At 46.2% G+C, this 10,164-nt stretch overlaps 1 pseudogene; it reads right to left on the bottom strand.

The window, feature by feature from the left end:
- Positions 1-215: 215 nt before the first annotated feature.
- On the bottom strand, positions 216-4,057 carry LOC139835792 (uncharacterized; annotated as a pseudogene).
- Between the last annotated feature and the right edge of the window lie 6,107 nt (positions 4,058-10,164).

Here is a 10,164-nt window from a genome sequence, read left to right on the forward strand (position 1 = left end):
GCAGTGGCGGATCCAGGATTTTACGCTAGGGTGGGGCAACTAATTTTTTCCCAATGTCACAAATATAATGAAACAATGAACACATATTAAATTTGCTATAGAATGAAGAAAATGGATTTGTAAAGTCGCACAAATAGCATAAATTCACCGATTATGGCTCAAATTTGCATATAGGAATATTACATGACCGCAATAATTTAAAAAATATAGCAATACTACTTCTTCTTATTCTTCTCTGGATAACGCTTCCTCATTGACATGAAAGTCTCAATTATATCATCATCATTTATCTTGATGAAAGTATCTCGCTCAATAAATGTGACCAGACAATCATCCAAAAAACTATCAGTCATCTTATTCCTCAGCTTATGCTTCACTAAATTCATCGCAGAAAACACTCTTTCAACACTTGCCGTCGCAACTGGTAGAAGCAATACCAACTTAAGAAGAGAGTAGACCACATCATGAACAACATGCCTCCTTGTTTCAACAAGCTTAACCGATAGCTCAACAAGATTTTTTAGGCCTTTGAAGTTCTCATCTTTTCTCATGTCATCAATATAGTTAACAAGTTGTGTCTCAAGTCTTATCAAATCAACCTTTAAAATATCCCTAGGATAAAATTCAGCAAGTCTACGTACCTTCTTTGCATCAAAAGAAGCAAATGAGTCTATAGGATTCAAGGCGGCCATACAACCAAGTAACTCCATATTGACCTCATCAAACCGACTGTCAAGCTCTTGATTAATTTTATCAATGACGCCAATGTATACTTCTCTTCTAAAATGATCATCATTAGTTTGTCGTGAAGAAAACCATGTCGATATCCCATAAGGTACATAATTACCATCCGGTGAAGGAACTTGGATTCCATGTTCATTGCAAAATGAAATCACATTTTGATAGAATGAAACCCAACCATCAGATCTCATCTCTTGCATTCTTCTTTTTGCCATACCAACAAGTGACATAGCACTAACAATATCTTGCTCTCTCCTCTGTAAACAATCAGATAAATCATTTGTGTATCCAAGAATAAGAAGCATCAACTGGGCACTAAAAACAAAGTCAAATGACTCAAAGACTCCAAGCACCGCATGTATTTTTGGCCAATCACCCTTTTGCCCGTGATCTTCTCCAAGAATTATGAGTACATCACGAATTGTGGGATACATACCAATGATGCGGGCAATGGTTTTGAAATGGGAGCCCCATCGAGTCTCACCGGGCCTTGCTAACCCCATCTCTTGATTTAATCCGCTTCCAGTTTCTAGTTCGCCAACTTCAAGAGATTTCAAGAGGTTAACTGCTCTAATGTTTGATACGTCCAAAACGTATCTACTTTCCCGAACACTTTTACAATTGTTTTGCCTCTAATTTGTGTATTTTGGATACAACTAACACGGATTAATGCTGTTTTCAGCAGAATTGCCCTGGTGTCTTATTTTTGTGCAGAAAATCAACTTTCAGGAAAATCCCCGAAAATAATTGCAATGGGCCTATTTTTACAGAAGACCCACGGAGCCAGAAGACGTGACGGAGGGGGGCCACGTGGCGGCGCGGTGGGCCCATGGCCGCGCCGCCACTTGGGGACGCCACCTCGGCCAGCCCCCGGCGCTCCCCTCTGGACTACTTAAAGCCCTTGACCTAAAAACGCACGGGGGTTCGACCAATTTTCCAGAAGACATCCAGAACTCCGCCGCCATCGAAAACCCTATTTCGGGATCAGAAACTCCGTTCTGGCACCCTGCCGGGACGGGGAATTGGAGGAGATCATCGCCATCATCGCCACCGACGCCTCTCCATCGACCATCCATGTTTCCCCCATCCATGTGTGAGTAAATCTCCGCTGTAGGCTGAAGGGGATGGTAGGGATTGGATGAGATTGTTCATGTAATAGCCATAAGATTGTTAGGGCATGGTGCCTAGTATCCGTTGTTGGTACTTTTATGATATTGTTGCAACTTGTTATGCTTAATGCTTGTCACTTAGGGCCCGAGTGCCATGATTTCAGATCTGAACATGTTATTGATTCATGATGATATTCATTGTTTTATGATCTTACCTGCAAGTTGTATACACATATTGTGGTCCGGAACCCGAGGCCCAAACTGACAGAAATTGGGACAACCGGAGGGGAAGGCTGTGATATGAGGATCACATGTGTTCACGGAGTGTTAATGCTTTGCTCCGGTACTCTATTAAAAGGAGTACCTTAATTACCAGTAGTTTCCCTAGAGGCCCGGCTGCCACCGGCTGGTAGGACAAAAGATATTGTGCAAGTTTCTCATTGCGAGCACGTACGACTATATACGGAACACATGCCTATGGTTATTTAGTACTTGGATACTGTTTTATTATTATCAGCAAATGCCTTGCCTTGATTATTACATGAGTTATCTTATCCATGCAGCGCCCGTTCATCCATCCATATGCCTACAGTATTTTAATCCTGATGTTTACTATAATCACTACTGCTGTCTTTATTACATTGCTGCTTATATTTCACTACTGCTACTGCTATAAAACTGTTGCTACTGATAAACTATTGCGAGCAAGTCTGTTTGCAGGTGCAGCTGAATTGACAACTCCGATGTTAAGGCTTACAAATATTCTTTGGCTCCCCTTGTGTCGAATCAATAAATTAGGTTTTACTTCCCTCGAAGACTGTTGCGATCCCCTATACTTGTGGGTCATCAACGTTCTGAAGCAAGTCATGACGCTTACAAGAAACTCCACCAATACTCATCAAGAGAGACACTTGAGCAAATAACCAAGAACAATCTGTGTTGTCCTTAGCAACAACAACTAGTACTAACTATAGTTGATGTGCAAAGCAATGAACATAATAGGCAGAAGGTGACTCTTTCATGATCAACGTTTTCAGTCCTTTAATCTCTCCTTTCATGTTACTAGCCCCGTCATAACCTTGGCCACGGATTTGAGTGAGAGTCAAATGGTGATGACTAAGTAAACCCTCAATTGCTTCCTTAAGTGTCAAAGATGAAGTATCATCTACATGAACAACTCCAAGAAAATGTTCATTTGGCCTTCCCACTTTATCTACATAACGCAAGCAAATAGCTAGTTGTTCCTTATGTGATACATCACTACTCTCATCAGCTAGAATTGCATAATTGTCATCACTGAGTTCTTCAATAATTTCCTTCCGAGTGTGTATGGCACAACATTGAATAATCTGCTTCTGTATTTCGGGGGAAGTCAAGGTGCAATTACCTGGGGCATTTTTCAAAACCAGTTTATTCACTTCTTCACTATTTGCTGCAAGCCACTCCAGAAGTTCAAGAAAGTTCCCTCTATTGCGAGAATCTTCCTTTTCATCATGCCCACGGAATGCCAATCCTTGATCCAGAAGAAATCTCAAGCATCTAAGAGAATAAAGCAACCTGGGCTTGTAAAGACGCAGTTCCTCATGGTTTGCCTTCACAATAAGGTTATCAACTGCCGCATTGGGATTCACAAATAACTTGTATCTCTCTTGAGCATGATTGTGCACACTTGCTACACCACCCACATGTTTGTCAAGTGCATCATCCCTATTCCAATTCCTCCGGCCACCATCCACAAATACGCTTGTCTTCTTGCCCTTGCTTTTCTTCTCTTTGAACAAGTAGAATACGAAGCAAAATGCAGCATCTTTCTTGATACTATATTCGAGCCAACTATATCTCTCAAACCAAAGAATACTAAAATGCCGATCTTTACCTCCAATTTTCCTTGATTCAAACTGATGTGCATATGGTCGGCATGGACCTTTAAGGATATATGCTCTCCGAACCGCATCTTGGTCATTGACATTATAGCTTGCAATGGGTAATCTTTCTCTTGGATCATGCGGAAGACCATTAATATCATAAACTTGTGGTGGTGGCGGCGGCGGTGGTGGCGGCGGTGGTGGTGGCGGCGATGGTGGTGGTGATGTAGCATCTTCAGGTGGGACTGTAGTTTGCTCTTCCGCCGTTGCCGACGTAGAAGATGCAATCCTCTTTGCTTCATGTTTCCGAAAAAGTGATGCAATATCGGAGTTCCTTTTCATGTTTTAATAGTTCTGCCATGCAAAAAAATACAGTAAGAATTATCAAGTGTTTAATTACATTGAATCAATTTGACAATTTATGTCTCCATACATCGCTAATGAATAGATATTGCAGTTTTAGTATATTACTTGAAATTAAAGAACAATTAGATCTAGTGGAGAATTAGAGAAACCTACAACCTGGAGCTAAGCTACGCACTTTACCTGAATTTGCTGGAATATCAGAAACTACAGAAGATGAAAGGCAACTTTTCCCCGAAGAGTTGGAGCTTCGGGCACGGCTAAAAAGGAAGGTCATCGCCCTTGCCGTTGTGGAGAGGGCTAGGAAGAAGCAATCTTCAAGGATTGCCAATTTGAAAGAAGGTGATGCGAATACAAAGTTTTTCCACTTGCGGGTTAATGCTAGAAGGAGAAAGAACCACATACACCGGTTAAAGCACAACAATGGTTGGGTCACCGGTCATGATGAAAAAGAGAAAGTTATTTTTTATCATTTCAAATCGGTTATGGGAAGAGGTGACCCTAGCTCTCATGATTTCAATTGGGCCGAGCTAAACCTCACTTCGCCAAACTTGCAAGGCCTTGGGGAACCAATCACGGAAGATGAGGTCAAGGTTGCTATTGCACAAATGCCCGGGGATAAGGCGCCGGGCCCGGATGGTTTCACCGGATCCTTCTTCAAGCGGTGTTGGGAGACTATAAAAGGGGACGTCATGGCCGTGGTCCATTTATTTGGAAATCTTCATGTCGAGAACTTCCATTGGCTCAACTCCGCAAATATTGCGTTGTTGCCCAAGAAGGAGGGGGCCGAGGAAATCTCCGACTATCGGCCCATTAGCCTAATCCATGCCATCGCCAAGATTTTATCGAAGACACTCGCAAATCGGTTGGGGCCTCTCATGGATGAGCTTGTCTCAAATGCTCAAAGTGCCTTCATAAAGAAACGAAGCATTCATGATAACTTCCTATATGTCAAGAATCTTGCCACAAGATACCATAGAAATAAGACCCCGGCACTCCTCTTCAAGCTTGACATCCGTAAAGCTTTTGACTCCGTCCGTTGGGGATACCTTGTTGACCTTCTTGAGAAAAGGGGGTTCCCGGCTCGTTTTCGGAATTGGATTCTAGCGCTTCTTTCCACCGCCTCCTCGCGGGTGCTCCTCAATGGGGTGGCCGGATTGCCCATTAAGCATGGCCGCGGGCTTCGACAAGGAGACCCGCTATCGCCGCTTCTCTTTGTCTTGGCCATTGACACGCTTGCTCAAATTTTGGAAAGGGCGACTTCTCATAACATGCTCCACAAATTGAAGGGTAGAGGAAATATTCTTCGGACATCGCTTTATGCGGATGATGCGGCCATCTTTGTTGCTCCGATCAAGGAAGATATTCAAAACCTTGCACGCATTCTACACAATTTTGGCAAGGTCACCGGGTTGTCCACGAACTTCCTTAAAACCGCCGTTGTACCAATTAGGTGCGGCAACCTTGATCTTGATGGCATACTTCATGGAATCCCGGCTAAGAGAGAAACTTTCCCACTTCGTTACCTTGGGCTACCTCTTACGGTTCGTTGCCTCAAGAGGGGAGACATTCAACACCTTGAGGACAAATGCGCCGGGAAGCTACCAAATTGGAATGGAAAATACATCACCGCGGCGGGCCGTGCCGCCCTTGTCAAATCCGTCATTGCCTCTCAAGCAATCTACTACTTAACACCGCTATCTATTCCGGCGAGCACAAGTGCTTTCATCAACAAGATTGAACGTGCTTTCCTTTGGTCCGCAAAAGACCACACTACGGGCGCGAAATGCAAAGTGAATTGGGAGCTAGTTTGTCGGCCTAAGAAGCATGGGGGCCTTGGCATCTTGCACATGGACAAGTTCGCAACGGCTCTTCGTCTTCGGTGGCCTTGGCTAGAATGGAAGGACCCTACTAAGATTTGGGCGGGATCCGGGAACCCTTGCACGGAGCAAGACTTGGAGCTTTTCTACACCGCCACCATCATTACGGTTGGAAATGGAAAGAAGACCCCCTTTTGGCACGCCCCGTGGCTCGAGGGGAAAAGGCCAATTGATATTGCGCCCTTGGTTTTTGCCGCCTCCAAGCGCAAAAATTGAAAGGTGGCACAAGCTTTGCACCAAAACGCGTGGATTCAAAAGATTGATTTTGATCAAGACTTCTCCTTCTTGCACCTCTCACAATTTATCGAGCTTTCAAGCCTCGTTGACAATTTCCAACTTCAAGCCAACATCGAAGATGATATCTCTTGGAGGCTCACGGAAAATGGGCAATACTCCACAAAGTCCGCATACGAGGTGCAATTCTTAGGGACTACTTTCTCAACGCTACACAAGACGGTTTGGAAGGTTTGGGCTCCTCCCAAAATTAAGTTCTTCGCATGGCTTGCAAACCAAAATAGGATTTGGACGGCCGACCGGTTAGCTAAGCGTGGATGGCCAAATTGTGGTCTTTGTCCTCTTTGTAAGCGTTGCACCGAGTCCGTCGATCATCTTTTGGTGCATTGCCGCTTCACCTTAAGGCTTTGGGTTAAGGCTAAGGAGTGGTTGGGTCTTCCTTCTATCCAAACCGACAATTGGGCGGACCTCTCCTTCCCGGAGTGGTGGAACCTCATGACTACGGGGCATAACCGCAAAGGGTTGGCCACACTCTCCATGCTCATCATTTGGGAAGTGTGGAGTGAAAGAAATGATAGGGTCTTTAAGAGCAAGCAAGCCCCAACGCAAATCGTCTTCGATAGGATAAAGAAGGAGGCGCGTCTTTGGGCTCTAGCCGGTGCAAAGAAGTTGGGTCTTTTGATGCCGCGAGAGTAGTCTTTTGTAAGGTCGTAAGGTTGTTGTAACTCCCTTTTATTTCTTGTAAACTTCTATCTTAATCAATGAAATGGGCAAAGCTTTTGCCCTTGTTTCAAAAAAAAAAAAAATACAAAAGTTGCTACGTCGCAGCTGCACTCTCCAACGAGCAGAATTTACCAGCTTACAAATCCCTGTCGGCCGGCCGTTCCCTTCGTCTAATCGTCTCTTTTCCTCGCGCGATGAGCCGAATCAGCAGTTAGTCTCGACGCGCCACCGCTCGTCTAGCAGCAATGGAATTTTATATTAGGAACAAGCAAATGGAGATCGATTGGGACTTAGAAAATTGACTCCGTAGTCGGCTCGAGATCGAGAGGCTTGGAATAGCACGCCTGGGCTTGAAATACAGAGCTTTTTTCACTCGTACAATACGTATTGGGCTAGCGGGCTGAATCTTGGGGTGGGGTGCCCCACCCTTCCACCCTACTAGCTCCGCCCCTGCTTATCAGCTAAGAGCATGTCTAACAGACCCGTATTTTTTCACCCCTTAAAACGCGAGTAGAGGGCCCTGTATTCGATTTCGATCGGCCGAAAACTCATCCGAGCTAGCAGACCCCGTATCTCTAAACTGTAAAAGAGCATATTCCTAAAATATGCCAAATCAATTTCTTTTTTTTTTCTTTTCTTCCTCCTCTCCTTCTTCCTCCTCCAACCACCCTCGCCCTAAGCTCCCGCTCGGCCGGCAGCCGCCCCCACCGCCGCCCTCGCGTGCTGCCCGCCCGCCCGCCGCCGCTTCGTCGCCGCCGTTTCGCCGCCAAGCCGCGCTCGCACGCTTTCCCTCGCTCGCCGCCGCGCTTCGCACGCTTTCCCGCCGGCCTCGCTTGACTCGCAGTCACAGCTGCGCAAGAAGACGCCACCGCCGCCGCTCGACGGAGCCGCAGCCACGACCGCGCCCACACGCTCCCCGCTGTGCCACCTCCCACCGGCCGCCCGCGCTAGCTCCGCGAATCTCTACGTATTCGAGTGTAGCGCCCGCGTAGCTCCGGCACTGTCGGCCAAGCACCACATGGCGGCGATCTCCTAGTTGCAGCGGATCGTGGGACCGCGCCACGCCCGGGCGCCGCCGGGAACAGGGATGCGCGGGTCGGTCGCCGTCGCCGCGGGCAAGGCGCCCCTTCCGAGGCTGGAGGGCGCGAGCGAGGAGATCGGGCGGCGGCGGCAGCGGTTGGGTTTCACTGAAATGGTTCGTGCGCAGTGGAGGGAAGAATGATGGTTTGGCCCTGTATTCCCCTTCCCACCCCGTACAAGTAGGGGGCGAAGAGCCGCCCCGTATCCAAAACTGGGAAAAATCGACACGGGGGCCTGTTTTACGGGGTCTGCTAGACGGCCGGGTAGAGCCCAACCCCGTATTTTGGCAGTTATTTTACGGGTTTGGCCCTTTTAAGGGGTCTGTTAGACCTGCTCTAAGTGGTTAATAACCATGATGAGCAAGCGGAATTTGTAGACTCTTCAGAGTTTAGAGGAACATGGGCAAGTGTGAATATGATCTTCATCTGAGCATAGTTCACCACGGGCATGTTGAGCAGGTCGTGCTCTCTCGGGTTTTCTAAGATGAAAAAGGTAAGTGTTAGTCAAGCACACATAAGGACATGTTCATCCTTATAAGAAAGGAGTAAAACAACATTGCATTAGCAGGCATTCGAAACTATAGTAATTACTTTAACTTCTCATTACTCATCCGAAATGCTGCGGTATGATCACACCAGGTGACTCCTTCTATATCTTTAATTTTGTTTAGCAAAAACCACATACTCTTCCACTTTCTCAAATGGTTGTAAACCTAAGCTGGAGAGACATTTCTTCTCTATAAAGTTAAGAACATCATTGCAAACACGTTGTAGGTGCATTTCCTTAAAGTTCTGCTAAAACCTAGACCTAGCCCCTTTCTTCACCAGCTCATAGAGTCGGTTTAGGACGAAAAAGGACATAGAGAGTGCAACACCATTGGAACGGTGAACTGTGAAATGGCTTGAATCAGAACTGCATTTTCAGGCTCAATGGAAGGAGGCATATCCACCATGTTGCCCTACAATTATCGATGAAACACTAGGCATTCTATGGCTACAAACAAACTCATTTTACCCACATCAACCAGAATTGTCCTATAGTAAGTTCTACAAAAATCACAAATCTATGATGCTGCACCACAAATGAACATACCTAGCACAAATCCACCATTGCTACATCTAGAACGAATAAACCTAACACAAATCTACCAACATCAACCAAGAAGGATAGAAATTTCATACGACTGAATCCAGCTCACGCAACACAGAGGTCAGGGATGACGGAGAAGCAGGCAAGACAAGCGTCACCGTGATCGATTGTGTAGCCAGTAGGATCTCCGTCAACGTGGCCGACGATGTATCCGGTAGGTACGTCGTCTCTGTGCTCAACACATCTGACTCGGCCGACATCATCGCAGACTCAATCTGGAATGGCGGAAAATAGGTGGATTTGGATTTTTCGGAGTAGAACAGCGCGGCTAAATAGGGTGACGATTCACTCGGCGGTGAGCGAATTTCTCTTTCATTTCCGCCCCCGAGCTCCCGAGATCTCCCAGCCTACACGACCTCCTATGCCGCTTCTCTGATTTTGCATGCACCGAGGCTAGCTGATGAGAAACGATAGATCCGGTGTTGTCCTCTTGCCTATCTTGGATGTGCTTTACAACCCACGCCAACCAGGTTGAAGGAGGCATGTAGGCAACCAATCAAACTGTTTTCTGCTCCCCACACCCTGGCCCAACCGTCTGCAAGCTATCAAACGCGTCCCAACGGTATGGCCATTGCATCCTACATCGTCAAGTCATGAGCCCGCCGCTCTATGATAAGGTATCCACCTTAAGCCACATGACGAGCCCTAGTGGTCATCATGAAGAGGTCGTCGGCTGCTCCACCTAGGGTGCGAGTGAAGCTTACATGCCCTATGTAGGCGCAATGGTTGCGGCCACTCCATTGTATGTTTCTCATGCTCTCTCCTTTCCTAACAAAGCTGTTTAATTTTTTCTAGATACGAACATATATATAGAATATTTTCGTTATTAATGCTTCCAGATCTAAAAAAAGGTTGAGCAGTTTTTTTTTAGCATGGAGGGAGTAATTGTTTCACTAGTTTATGGTTCAACTTGCGAAAACTAGAAACTTGGGCACCAAAACGAAGGTGCCATGCCATTTTGGCGCCAGAGCTTCCAGCATTGGTAGCAAAGTGGGAACAGGAGTCGAGGGCACATGGACC

Source organism: Lolium perenne, chromosome 2, assembly GCF_019359855.2.
Source record: "Lolium perenne isolate Kyuss_39 chromosome 2, Kyuss_2.0, whole genome shotgun sequence".
NCBI classification, from domain to species: domain Eukaryota; kingdom Viridiplantae; phylum Streptophyta; class Magnoliopsida; order Poales; family Poaceae; genus Lolium; species Lolium perenne.